The 14,441-nt window shown below is 39.4% G+C and overlaps 1 protein-coding gene across 1 annotated transcript in view; it reads right to left on the bottom strand.

Annotated features, from left to right (window-relative positions):
• LOC145513800 (uncharacterized) overlaps positions 1–14,441 on the bottom strand; it is a 331,143-nt gene that overhangs the window by 283,749 nt on the left and 32,953 nt on the right. The window lies entirely within an intron of this gene.

Below are 14,441 nucleotides of genomic sequence, written 5' to 3'. Positions count from 1 at the left end.
CATTAGTGAGTTTGGAATTACTGCATCTTAGAAAAAATGCAGCAACTCATGTGTTCCTTGCCCTAGAGAGCCAAATGAAGACACCAAGAGAGAACAATGGCCCCACAAGAGCAGAATCTCCCTAAATGACAACATTTTATGTAGGAAGAACTGGCAAACATACATTATTGGACAGGAAGTTCTATGAGCAGAATCTCCCTAAATGACAACATTTTATGTAAGAAGAACTGGCAATCATACATTATTGGACAGGAAGTTCTATTTCCCCTGCAGGAATACATAGAAGTCCCTAGACTAATGTATTCACCCAATTTCTCATTTTAAGCCCCAGAAGATATCAGCAAGTCTTCTTATCCCACAGAAGAAATTAATATTTTCCCTTCTATGTAGGCCTATGAAAGTGAAAGTGTTAGTTGCTCAGTCCTGGCAGACTCTTTGTGACCCCGTGGACTGTAGCCTGCCAGGCTCTTCTATCCATGGGGTTTCCAGGCAAGAGTACTGGAGTGGGTTGCCATGCCCTCCTCCAGGGAATCTTCCCAACCCAGGGATCAAACTCGCGTCTGCCACATTGCAGGCAGATTCTTTACCATCTGAGCCACCAGGGAAGCACCAATGTAGGCCTATACCAACTACCTAAATAATACAACAAACTAGAGGAGTATACAACAAAGAGTATAATACAACAAACAACAATCCTATCTATCCATAATAGGATGGATTTAAAAAGCCTTCTAAGGCAAATAAGCCCCTTCTGCTAAGAAAACAAAGCCAAAGTCTTTGTCAATACATATATGACTGAGTGGGCTTCACTACTCAGGTTACCGACTCCAGTATTCTTGCCTTAAGAATTCCAGTGACAGAGGAGCCTGGCAGGCTACAGTCAATGGGTCGCAAAGAGTCAGACACAACTGAGTGACTACCACTTTCCTTTTCTATATGACTGAGTACTCTATGGGCATTCAATACGTATTTACTGAGCACCTACTATGTGCCAGACATAACACTAGACCCTGAGGATACAGCTGATGGTAGGCAGCCTCTTAGCTTACCCAGAATCCCTACTCCCTGTTATTCATCCTGTCTAACCCATTTCCCTTGAGTCACTAGATTTAGTGACTTCCTTCTAATGACTAAAACTGGTAAAAGAGATGGGATGTCATTTCCAAAATTAAATTATGAAAATACTGTAGCTTCTGTTTTGGGTTCATTCATATTCTCCTCTCTCTCTCTCCCACCAGTCATCCCAGGGAAAGTCAGCTTGCCATGTAAGGGAGATGGCCCTGGTCTACATGAATTAGCTGAGAAGTAGATCATCTAGGCCCACCAGCAGCCACAGGAGTGAGCTCGAGAGCAAACCCTTCAGCCCAACCTCAAGAGAGATCTTGAGCAAGAAGCCCTCATCTCTACCACACCCAGATAAATCCTGACCCACAGAAATTATAACATAATAAATGTTTGCTGTTTTAAGCTGCTAGATGTGGGGGTAATTTGTTAAGCAACAACAGAAAACTCGGAGAAGGCAATGGCACCCCACTCCAGTACTCTTGCCTGGAAAATCCCATGGATGGAGGAGCCTGGTAGGCTGCAGTCCATGGGGTCGCTAGGAGTCAGAGACGACTGAGCGACTTCACTTTCACTTTTCACTTTCATGCACTGGAGAAGGAAATGGCAACCCACTCCAGTGTTCTTGCCTGGAGAATCCCAGGGACGGGGGAGCCTGTTGGGCTGCTGTCTATGGCGTCGCACAGAGTCGGACACGACTGAAGCGACTTAGCAGCAGCAGCAGCAGCAACAGAAAACTGTTATTAATACATGATGGTTTATAACACAAATGAAGTCCTTGTCTAAGTGCAGCTTACAAATGAGTGGGCATACACAGAAAATAAACACAGATATATATAATATAAGTTTGTATAATTTTAAATGCTATGGGGAAAGTAAAACAAAGTAATGGGATATAGGGTGATTGAATAGGTGGGTGGAGAAAGAAGACTCCTCTGCAGAGACCAGAATGAAGTGGACCTGAGCAATGGATATGTGCTACTGTAATAATTTAAATGAAAAAGTAGATATGAGAATTAAGCCATCTTCTGTTAAGCCAAACATTAAAGAAATCTGCAAAAATGTAAAGTAACACCACTCTTTCCAATAATTTTTTGTTTTGAAAAAGCTATTTTCATCAAAAGTGTGTATGTACTAATGTGTATTATTACTATTCTTAAATAAACATTTTTCCATTTTTAATTTTGTTTTTATTTCTAATATAATGAATCTAAATAGCTATAACTCACATAAACAAAGACGTTTGAGGATCCTCAATAATATTTAAGAGTGCAAAGGGATCCCAAGACCAAAATAAATGAGAATGCCAGTTTAGGTTATGGTATGAAGTATATATCTTATTCCAAGTTGAACAGGACTAAAATCCATTGAAGGATTTTTTAGCAAAATGATATGAACTGAAGTAACTGTTTTTAAAGATTATTTGGGGTTCCATGGGAGAATGGACTATGTGGGAGAGAAACGTGGAAATCTGTCAGAACTTGGCAAATAATTACCCATGATGTCTTCATGTAGACCTCAGAATAGCTCATAAAGTGAGGTTTACATTTTTTACATTAGAAAAAAATCCCACATGAAAATAACATATCTCTATTTTGCAAACAAAGACTTGCTAATGTCATATTAATAAAAGATTCACTGGTATCATTATTAATAAAGGAGTAAATGCATCCTGATGACTTAATTACAACATGGAATTTCCTTTTCACTTGTTCCCCAGACCCCAGTGATTTGTTCCAAGCCTTTATGTTATGCTCTGTGGACTTTACCCAGGCACACCATATAATTTCTAAGCAAAACAGCTAATTTATACTTTGGTGACATTTCCTGCAAGATGAAACAATCAGGAAACAGGGCTACCTGCTGGCTGCACTCAGCTCTGCTTTTGCCATTATGAAATTCATGCTTCTATAAACTGGCAGTAATAGAATTTCACCTGTCTTATAAATAGCACTTTTAGAGATGGATTAAATCTTATCTCTAACAGCAGTATGCCACAGAAATAGAAAACAAACAAACCAAACCAAAACACTTTAATTTTTGCATTGTTGGATGAAATGTGCTGGGGGTTTTTCTGCCAAATATTAACCTACAGAAACAACAGGATCTAATCTGAAGTTCTAAAATGTAAAAATTTCAATGAAACTGAATTAGCATAGGTCTTTAAGGAATCTTTCCTGAATTTTTCTGCCAACACTAAGGAATACCTGGTGCTATTGATGACTAGTATCTGATTCTTCTCCCACAAGTAATGTTTCAGGAGATATACTTAAAATGCTAGGAAAAACAAATATCATACATCTTTTTGAATTAAGTGAGTTTCTGATCTTGCTCATATCCTCCTTTGTTAATTAGTCAAGCTTCAAGGTAAGTGCCTACCTAGTGTGGTGTAAATACAATACTACATGTTTCTCATTACCCTCACTAATTTCCCTTCCTTACAGGAAAATGAAGAAAAAAAAGGGCGGAGGGGGAGGGAAGAAAAACCTTCAGTAAGTTTTTTCCTGAGGATCAGAGACAAAATTGGATGGCATCAAAGAGTAAAATGTAACAGCACAAAGAGAAGTGAAAATCTGCTAAGGATTTGGTGCAGTATGCCTGATTTGGGCTACAGAGTACACTTCAAGCATAAATTGCTCATCCTGACTTTCAACAGAAAATCAAGCAAAAGAAAGATCAGATTTTTTTCTCTTTGAGCCAGCTTCAGGAAAACAGTTTTAATATAGCTATTGACTGGTGGAAGAAAAGAAATTATTTGACATGTGGTTATAAAATCAAATGTGGAATAAATACAAAAAAACCTTGATATTAAAAAAGTACAGCTTCTATGTAATTAAAGTGTAATTATGTTTTATGCATTTTTTGTAATCCAGTGGAATATACTAGAGCAAATTTTAAATAGTATGTTTGAAATAGCACTTCATTTGCAGAAATTCCTTTATGAAAATTTTCAAAGGTATATATTTAAAGGAAAGCACATCAGGCTTATTAAATCATTTGCCTGATAACTACAACAAGGAAACCCTGGAAGTTGGTATAATTTCCTTCTGCTTCTCTCCATCCAATATCCTTTTCCTTCACTCTTATTTGCAAGGTCTCAAGACCTGACTGTTCCTGCTCTGTAGGGTGGTAATTGCCATATGAAGCAGGAAGACGTAAACAGAAGAGGCATTAAGTGTGCCAGCTTACATGTGGCAGATGCCAGCAACAGGTAATTTTAAAAGTTGCAAAAGCCTTCCCTACCCCCCTGACCAATTTTTGCCCACTGACTTCTAACTTAGAGCCAGAAATTTCTATAGGTTCTACTCTTTGACCCACGGAAGTAGGGACTCTTGCCTAAATGCCAATATTATGTAAGAGAAATAGACTAGCAAGATTTAAGTGGAAGCGAAAAGAACCGTGAGCTTGGCACATCAGTGTGAGACTGCAAAATCTAAATTTATTAGTCAAAATTTCATCTAGAATAAATTTGTATGAGTGAAATGAGGCAGGTACAGGGTCACTAGACTAGAACCTTGGTAGATAAGTAACATAGTGAGCACGGGTACTTACTGGGGAAAAATGACTCTTCCCATTGGACCAAAAATCCAACGTCTTGAAGCAAAGCTGATTTAGGAACTACAGAGAAAGCCAGACTCCAAAGAAGCAAATCAGGGATAAGGCAGAGGATTTTTGCTCTGTGGGTGTATTAAAAGCATCATGCAACTTTCTGGCTGATAAAAAAGAACTTGATCAGCTTTGTACAAAAACATGGCATGGAAAGGAAGTGGATTGTCCAGGAGGTTGGCACTAAGGGTCCATAACTTAAGAAAGAATACTGGATTGGTCATTTAAAATTAAAGAATGATCCACAGTAAACTGATGTAAGACTGTGAAGAAGCAACATCACTAGCAAAATACATTAAAGAACGTAGGACAGAGAGCATAGCTATGAAGATTAGGAGCAGGCACTGAACTAGAAAGGGGCAAGAGAAGGGATTTAGGGATGAAAAGAGGAACCAGAAGGGTGTAGATAACTAAAGAAAGGAAATAATTTCAAGAAGAAAAATAAATCTGTGGACAACAGTGACAGCAGAAAGAGAACAAACTTATGGTTACCAGGAAGTGTGGGAGGAAGGGCTAGTCAGGGAGTTTGTGATTGACACTTATACACTGCTATATTTAAAATGGATAACCCACCTGCAATGCAGGAAAAGTGGTTTCCATCCCTGGGTCGGGAAGATCCCCTGGAGAAGGAAAAGGAAACCAACTCCACTATTCTTGCCTAGGAAATCCCATGGACAGAGGAGCCTGTGGGGCTACAGTCCATGGGGTCTCAAAGAGTTGATCAAGACTGAGCGACTGAACTGAACTGAACTGAGCGACTAACACTTTCACCTTGGGTCTCATCTACCTTTTCTCAAGGTCAGTCCAGGCACTCAGTCATGTCTGACTCTTTGCAACCCCATGGACTGCAGCACGCCAGGCTTTCATGTCCATCACCAACTCCTGGAGCTTGCTCAAACACATGCCCATTGAGTCAGTGATGCCATCCAACCATCTCATTCTCTGTTGCCCCCTTCCCCTTCTGCCTTTCTCAGCATCAGGGTCTTTTCCAATGAGTCAGTTCTTTGCATCAGGTGGCCAAAGTTTTGCAGTTTCAGCTTTAGCATCAGTCCTTCCAATGAATACTCAGGACTGATTTCCTTTAGGATGGACTGGCTGGATCTCCACAGGGGACTCTCAAGAGTCTTCTCCAACACCACACTTCAAAAGCATCAATTCTTTAGCGCTGAGCTTTCTTTAGTGTCCAACTCTCACATCCATATCTGACTACCGGAAAAACCATAGCTTTGACTACACGGACCTTTGTGGGCAAAGTAATGTCTCTGCTCTTATTAATATGCTGTCTAGGTTGGTCATAGCTTTTCTCCAAAGCAGCAAGCATCTTTTGATTTCATGGCTGCAGTCACCATCTGCAGTGACTTTGGAGTCCAAGAAAATAAAATCTGTCAACTGTATCCATTGTTTCACCATCTATTGGCCATGAAGTGATGGGACTGGATGCCATGGTCTTAGTTTTCTGAATGTTGAGCTTTAAGCCAACTTTTTCACTCTCCTCTTTCACTTTCATCAAGAGCCTCCTTAGTTCCTCTTTACTTTCTGCCATAAGGGTGGTATCATTTGCATATCTGAGGTTATTGATATTCCTCTCAGTAATCTTGATTCCAGCTTGTGCTTCACCCAGCCTGGCATTTTGCATGATATACTCTGCATATAAGTTAAATAAGCAGGGTGACAATATACAGCCTTGACGTAGTCCTTTCCCGATTTGGAACCAGTCTGTTATTCCATGTCCACTTCTAACTGTCGCTTCTTGACCTGGATACAGACTTCTTAGAAGGCAGGTAAGGTAGTCTGGTATTCCCATCTCTTGAAGAATTTTTCAGTTTGTTGTGATCCACACAGTCAAAGGCTTTGGTGTAATCAATAAAGCAGAAGTAGATGTTTTTCTGGAACTCTCTTGCTTTTTCAATGATCCAACGGATGTTGGCAATTTGATCTCTGGTTCCTCTGCCTTTTCTAAATCCAGCTTGAACATCTGGAAGTTCATGGTTCACATACTGTTGAGGCCTGGCTTGGAGAATTTTGAGTATTACTTTTCTAGCATGTGAGATGAGTACAATTGTGCAGGAGTTTGAGCATTCTTTGGCATTGCCTTTCTTAGGGATTGGAATGAAAACTGACCTTTTCCAGTCCTGTGGCCACTGCTGAGTTTTCCAAATTTGCTGGCATATTGAGTGAAGCACTTTCACAGCATCATCTTTTAGGATTTGAAATGGCTCAACTGGAATTCCATCACCTCCACTAGCTTTGTTCATAGTGATGCTTCCTAAGGCCCACTTGCCTTCACATTCCACAATGTCTGGCTCTAGGTGAGTGATCACACCATCATGATTATCTGGGTCGTGAAGATCTTTTTTGTAGAGTTCTTCTGTGTATTCTTGCCACCTCTTCTTAATATCTTCTGCTTCTGTTAGGTCCATACCATTTCTGTCCTTTATTGTGCTCATCTTTCCATGAAATGTCACCTTGGTATCTCTAATTTTCTTGAAGAGATCTTTAGCCTTTCCCATTCTATTGTTTTCCTCTATTTCTTTGCATTGATCGCTGAGGAAGTCTTTCTTATCCCTCTTTGCTATTCTTTGGAACTCTGCATTCAGATGGGTATAGCTTTCCTTTTCTCCTTTGCCATTAGCTTCTATTCTTTTTTTGGCTATTTGTATGGTCTCATCAGATAGCCACTTTGTCTTTTTGCATATCTTTTTCTTGGGGATGGTCTTGATCCCTGCCTTCTGTACAGTGTCACGAATCTCTGTCCATAGTTCTTCAGGCACTCTGTCGATCAGATCTAACCCCTTGAATCTATTTCTCACTTCCACTGAATAACTGTAAAGGATTTGATTTAGGTCATACCTGAATGGGCTAGTGGTTTTCCCTACTTTCTTCAGTTTAAGTCTGAATTTGGCAATAAGGAGTTCATGATCTGAGCCACAGTCAGCTTCCGGTCTTGTTTTTGCTGACTGTATAGAGCTTCTCCATCTTTGGCTGCAAAGAATATAATCAGTCTGATTTCGGTGTTGACCATCTGATGATGTCCATGTGTACAGTCTTCTCTTGTGTTGTTGGAAGAGGGTGTTTGCTATGACCAGTGCATTCTCTTGGCAAAACTATTAGCTTTTGCCCTGCTTCATTTTGTACTGCAAGGCCAAATTTGCCTGTTACTCCAGGTATTTCTTGACTCCGTACTTTTGCTTTCCAGTCCCCTATAATGAAAAACCATCTCTTTTAGGTCTCATCTACCTTGGGGAAGACCTACAAGACCTTCTAGAACTAACAGCCAAAAATATGTCCTATTCATCAATGGTTACCATTGATTAAAAACAGTTTATCCTTACCAACGCTTTCCAATTCATTCCCAGATCAATCAACATGCCTGTAAATATTTTCCTTTCAGCCCTCTGTCCTCACATAAGCATCTAGAGGAATAAATGCCAAATTCTCCAACCACATTCTGGCTAATACATTTAGTCCCTGCTCCAATAAATAAGCACTTTCCTAAGGCTTTCATTAAAAGATCTTTCCAAATACTACTGATTCTCCTCTCCAACTATATAGCCTAACACAGCCACTGATTCTCCTCTCCAACTATATAGCCTAACACAGCCACTGACTCTAGCATATGCCTAACTTACTTTTAAAAAGAAAAGAAAAGGAAAAAAGGCTCCAAAATGTCAATACAAGAGTCCAAGATATTCAGCACATAACCAAGGACTGAGAATACACATGCAGAAGGAGCTCAGGTCCTCCTCTAAGCGAGGACTCTTGAGAATCTGAAGAATCTACACAGCGAATTGATCTCTCCATATCATGCATAAAACTGACAGGAGAGAGCCTTCAGATCTTTCTACTCCCTAACCTGCAAGATGAAGAATTATCATGTAAATCATAATCTTTTTCCCATTATTGAAAACTCAGTAAATATCAGTAACTACAACTCTTGGTTTGTACCAAAACTTTTTATTTAACTGACCTAGGAAGGTTGATTAAAATTCCATTTGGTGTTATAATTTAAAACACAGGTGAGATGACACCTCTAAGAATACATATATATACTGTTTTGAGTCGTGTGGAAGGATTATAGAAATAAATGAAACGCACAACAAAAACAGTGGAAGTGAGAATCAGTCCCTGTGGGTGTACAGGGATTGAGTATAAGAGAGGAAGTGATAAACTGGGAAAGGAGAACAGGATGCATTTCTCTTTAGGACACAGAAAATAAAACAGGAAACCAGGGAAGAGTTCAGGAAGGGTTTTCTTCTACTTCTGTCCTCCCAAAGGAAATCACTAATACTTTCTGAGAAAAGAGATAAGCCAACCAATTTTTATCTATTAGTGAAATTTCTAAGTTTATGCATATTAGTGATTACTTTCCTTCATAATAACTCAAGAAAATTCTGCTTAGAAAATACTTGACAGTAATCCCCATTGTTTCCAAGGTAAATTCACCATTTTAAGTGAAACTCCAAAAATGTGACTTGTAAAGAACACCAAGCAGATTAATAAAAGAAATGCTAAGATCCTGCTAAAACATCCAGTGTAATATAATCCATATCCAGAACCAACTGAAGCAAAATGGTCAGTATGCAGAAATGTATACTCTTTAGGGAACATTTTAAATATGAATATATGACATGCCAGCCTTTCGGAGAACCTTGCATAAAAGCAGCTACGTGGCACTGTTGGTGTCCCCATTTCCTTCCTTGTATCCTCTTCTGACTGTGACCACTGTAGAGGCAGGTTCATCCTACTGGTCTGACATTTTATTTGTTGACACAATCCAGAGTGATCCTTTAAGAGACCAGGTCAATTTTCACAAAGGATAAGGCTGAGACATCCCCCTTCCACCCTTCACTTCCCCGATTCAGCACACTCCCTGAGCTGTCCCCAAAATTAACCTGGAAGACCAGCAACTGTAGCAATAGATTTGACTGAGTCAAAATCCCCAGGACCAAACCCCAGTCTAGCTTCCATTTCTAGAATTTCAGCACCCACCAGGGTTCCCCAAGTCATTTCACTGGGTCATGGTGAAGAACAGCTCAGATCTCTAGTACAATCACAACTTCTAATTCAGAGGAGGAGATCATGGCATTAAAAGTCAAAACTATTGAGAGTCTCATCTCATATGCATAACAACTCCAAAGAAATAGGTTTGACCATTTACAATGAGTTAGAGAGCTCTTGCTACATGTAAAGACTTGAAAAAACAGAGAAACTATGTTGTTGACTCCCACAAGGTCGCATATATTCAATATAATACTGTGCTGAAATGCTGTGATGGGCGAGAACTGGTTTACATGAATGTGTTGCAGTCTGAATTAAAATGCCTCTACATTATTAAAAAGAGTATCTTAACTTTCACTACTCTTGGTATGTAAGGCTCAGGAGGCTCTCCTTCCCCATTTTTGTTTTAGGATCTCTACTTTCCACACATTTGCCAACTCCACTTGCATTGTTTTCTTGCCAAGCATGGGGGTAAATCTCACCAAGGTTAGCTTTTTGACTGCTAGAAAACTAATATCACTATGCAGAATATCCATATGTCTCTTGTCTGATAATTCAGATCTGTATTTTCGAGATCCAAAGAATCTCAATATCCCAGAAATGCTATGTGAGATCGAATATTTCTGTGTTCTTCTTTCACACTGTTATGGACTGAATTGTGTCCCTCCAAAATTCATATATTGAAGTCCTAACCTCAGAATGTGGCCATATTTGGAGGTAGGGTCTTTACAAAGGTAATTAAGTTAAAATAAGGTCATGACAGTAGGCCCCCATTCAATATGATCAGTGTCCTCATAAGAGGAGGGAACATGGATACACATACAGAGGGAATATGATGTAAACACACAGGGAGATGATAACCATCCACAAGCTGAGGAGAAAGGGCTCAAACAAATCCTTTCCTCATGGTCATCAGAAGGAAACAATTTTGCTGACACCTTGATCTTGTACTTCAAGACTCCAAAACTGTGAAAGTGAAAGTCTCTCATTCGTGTCTGACTCTTGGCGATTCCATGGACTATACAGTCCATGGAATTCTCCAGGCCAGAATACTGGAGTGGGTAGCCATTTCCTTCTCCAGGGGATCTTCCCAACCCAGGGATCGAATCCAGGTCTCCCACATTGCAGGTGGATTCTTTACCAGCTGAGCCACAGGGAAGCCACAATACTGGAGTGGGTAGCCTATCCCTTCTCCAGCAGATCTTCCCAACCCAAGAATCCAACCGGGGTTTCCTGCATTGCAGGCGGATTCCTTACCAACTGAGCTATCAGGGAAGCCCAATATTGTAAGACAATTAATTTCTGTTGCTTTAGCCACTTACGCTGTGGTACTTTGTTATGGCAGCCCACTAATACACTTACCAAAGGAAGAAGGGTGCAGGAAGTTTTAAGATGCCAAAGAGACAGATTGTAAAACAGTAGGAAATGGGGAAGCTCATTAGGATGACAAGTGGGAGCCAACAGGTTACATAAGAGTACAACTGTTAGGCATTCCCAGCAAAGGAAAGAATTAATTTAGGTCCTGCTGGACAATTCAAAAGGTGTAAATTAAAGAAAATTATCTGTTCCTAAGTTTAAAGAAAAAAACATAGAAAAACATTGAATTAAACGAAGATGCAAAGTAGCAAAAAGAGATCTGCCATATTGAAAATATATTAGGATACTGAGTTAAAATAAACAGTCCTAACATTTTAATACATGAGACATAATACAAAGACATAAGTCTTTGAAGCTGCTTGGCAAATTCTAAGACTCCTGTCTAAAGCTTAAAAAAGTCTCACTAACCAATTTATTCACTGGAAAATGGCAATAGAAACAGTCCTAAGATATTTGTAGCACACTGCAACTTAGGCTGATAAGTAGATTTCAGTTAAACCTATAGAATAATTGATAATGGATTTGTTACAATATAATTTTTAATACATATGTTTACTTTTAACAAATGATAAATAAATGGCAACTTGAGGTATGTCAACAATCAATTTTGGCTCTCTGTTTCCCCATTTATAAAAATGGAAAATATGTAGTTTATAGCTCTATAAATATCTGAGATACTCAGATTGAACATTTTATCTTCCCGGAGAGGAGCTATCAGAGGTGGCACAAGAAAAGGGCCATACACTATATTATAAATGACTTTATTTTTGTTCTCATCATCTTCATTGTAACATCTCACTCACTCGAGTAGAGAAACAGGCCATCTAATGTTTCACAAAAGATAAAGCATTTTCCATCTTTCATGTTGTGAAGAAGGCTGAATTCTCTTAATCACACATTGTATTTTTTGTCTTAAGCATCAACCCTCTCCTTGGTTTTCTATCCACAAGCCAGAATATTGGGTTGATTATCATCCTTCAAGCACACTCTTTGCCAAGGTCTACCATTATTTTTCATTAGTTCTAATTCTGGAGAAAAGGAGCTGGAGCCTATACAGGTGATATATGGGGTTAAGGGCCCAAGGACTAACATGATTGTGTAAGAAGCTACTGCTGGGTGATATATAGACATATTGGAGTAACACACGCTAAAAGTGAGGAGGCAGCATGGAGCAGTTGGCAGGACAACAGGAAGCCTAAATTACATCATTCATTTAATAGGTCTAACATATGGCAGCTATTACATCTTCAAAACAAACGCAAGACTAACCAACACTCTCACAGAAAAGAAGCTTCCATTCTTATTTTTGCTTATAAAAGTCCTCAGACCAAGTTGTTGACAATCCAACACAATAATAACATATGTTTCTAAAGGCAATAATAGTATAGGTTGTGCCATGAAACTATTTCTCCTGATAACATACAGAATGTTAAATGTTCTTTGTTTTCATCTTATAAATTTTTTGAGAAGCTCTATAGTAACTCAAATGTATAATTTAATGGTTTTAAACAGCAATTCAGTAACATATAAATCAGCTCATAATTGTTTTCAGAATGAGTGATACAAATACTCTATATCAAAGCTGGTCTTTGCCCAAAGCAAGTGAAACATGCCTTCAATTTTTTCATTTTCCAATTAATCTCATTTTTGTGTTGAAAAAAAAAAAAAAGCAGGAAAAAGCTCCAGTGATCTTTGAGAACCTAATTTTGCCCTTGTTTTACATGGTTTTCTAGTAGTTACCCTAATTAGGAGAAAGAGAGAGACAGTAAAAGAGCAAGGTAAAAGCATTATAACCTACTAATAATCATTGGAATTTTTTTTATCCTGCTTAAGGAAAACCATCCATCTAAATTCCAGCTCTTCTGGTGAGACATCCTTAAAGTCTCAAGCCCTCTGGAAACACTCCGGAAGGGAAATGGCTTAGGACTGACAGAGGAATACAAAACAACTTTGCACCAAAATTCAAACAGGGACCCATTAGTTCATTCCTCACTGCCTACCTCTGAGTCCTATGCTTTCTCCATGTCACTCCTAGGCATGACCCAATATGCAATCCCTCCTACTTTCTTGACCTTAACCCCATTGAGTGTAGTCCTCTGCTTCCTTGACTGACTTCTTCCCATCCTACTTCCCTTTCACCAACTGTCTAAAGCTTTACAATGGAATATCATTCTTCTACCTAGAAATCTCCAACATTTTAAAGCTTTTTAAGAACGTCAATTTTCAGGACCTCCCTGGTGATCCACTGGATAAAACTCCACACTTCCAATGCAGGGGGCCTAGGTTCAACCCTGGTCAGGGAACAAGATTCCACATGTGAACAAGAGTTCACATGCTGCAATTAAAAATCCTGCATGCCACAACTAAGACCCAGAGTAGTCAAACAAATAAATAAATATTTAGGGATTTCCCTCGTGGCACAGTGGATAAGAATCCACCTGCCAATGCAGGGGACACATGTTCGACCCCTGGTCTGGGAAGATTCCACATACTCCGGGGCAGCTAAGCCCATGTGCCACGACTACTGAGCCTGTGCTCTAGAGCCCAGGAGCCACAACTACTGCGCCCACGTGCCCTAGCACCCATGCTCTGCAACAAGAGAAGTTGCTGCAATGAGAAGTCCATGCACCACAGCTGGAGAGTAGCCCCCACTCCCCACAACTAGAGAAAAAGCCCACGCAGCAACAAGGACCCAGAACGGTCAAAAGATGAATAACTAAAACTATTTTTAAAAAGAAATACTATTTTTAAAAAAGAATGTTATTTCTCTACCCTAGTATCCATTCACCTTTCTCTAGATTGCATTATCAAAGTTTTCCTCTGAGAAACTAACTTCTTCCTCATTCTGTCTTCTTACAGACAGAACAGGTAGAGTTAACTCTACCCTTGACTCTAGAATTAAAATATAAAATTAAAACATAATCAATCAAAGAGTTACATTCTACTCTCTTCCTCTTACCATCCACTCCACTTTGTGGTGATGATAAACTTAGAATGAGTATGTGAACCAACAAGGTCCAATGAGAAACCCAAGGAGATGTTCTAGAACTGCCAACAAGGACAAACTCTATCCTCCTGGGCACCACCTGGGAGGACATGCCCTGGAGTACTAGTAGGCATATTTCCAACACACAAACCCCAAGAAGGAAGCCACAGTGAATGACCCCAAACCAAGATGGCACGAGACCACTGTAGACCTTTATACCATCTTTCACGTCTTAGTTACTATTATCTCAGAAGTAGAACTGCGTATCCCTTGAGATCAAGCTCCTGGGTATTTCTTTGTACTTTCAACCACATCTAATACTGTCTGTGCTTTCTCTACCAAGAGAGAGAATTATAATAAATGTAGTAAATAATGTGTACATCTTTGCCTCCATTTCATTTACAGCCCAAAT

The sequence above is a fragment of the Giraffa tippelskirchi genome, chromosome 7, assembly GCF_054371585.1.
Source record: "Giraffa tippelskirchi isolate mGirTip1 chromosome 7, T2T-mGirTip1v1.2.pri, whole genome shotgun sequence".
Lineage (NCBI taxonomy): Eukaryota > Metazoa > Chordata > Mammalia > Artiodactyla > Giraffidae > Giraffa > Giraffa tippelskirchi.
This window is presented reverse-complemented; position numbering and strand designations above follow the sequence as displayed.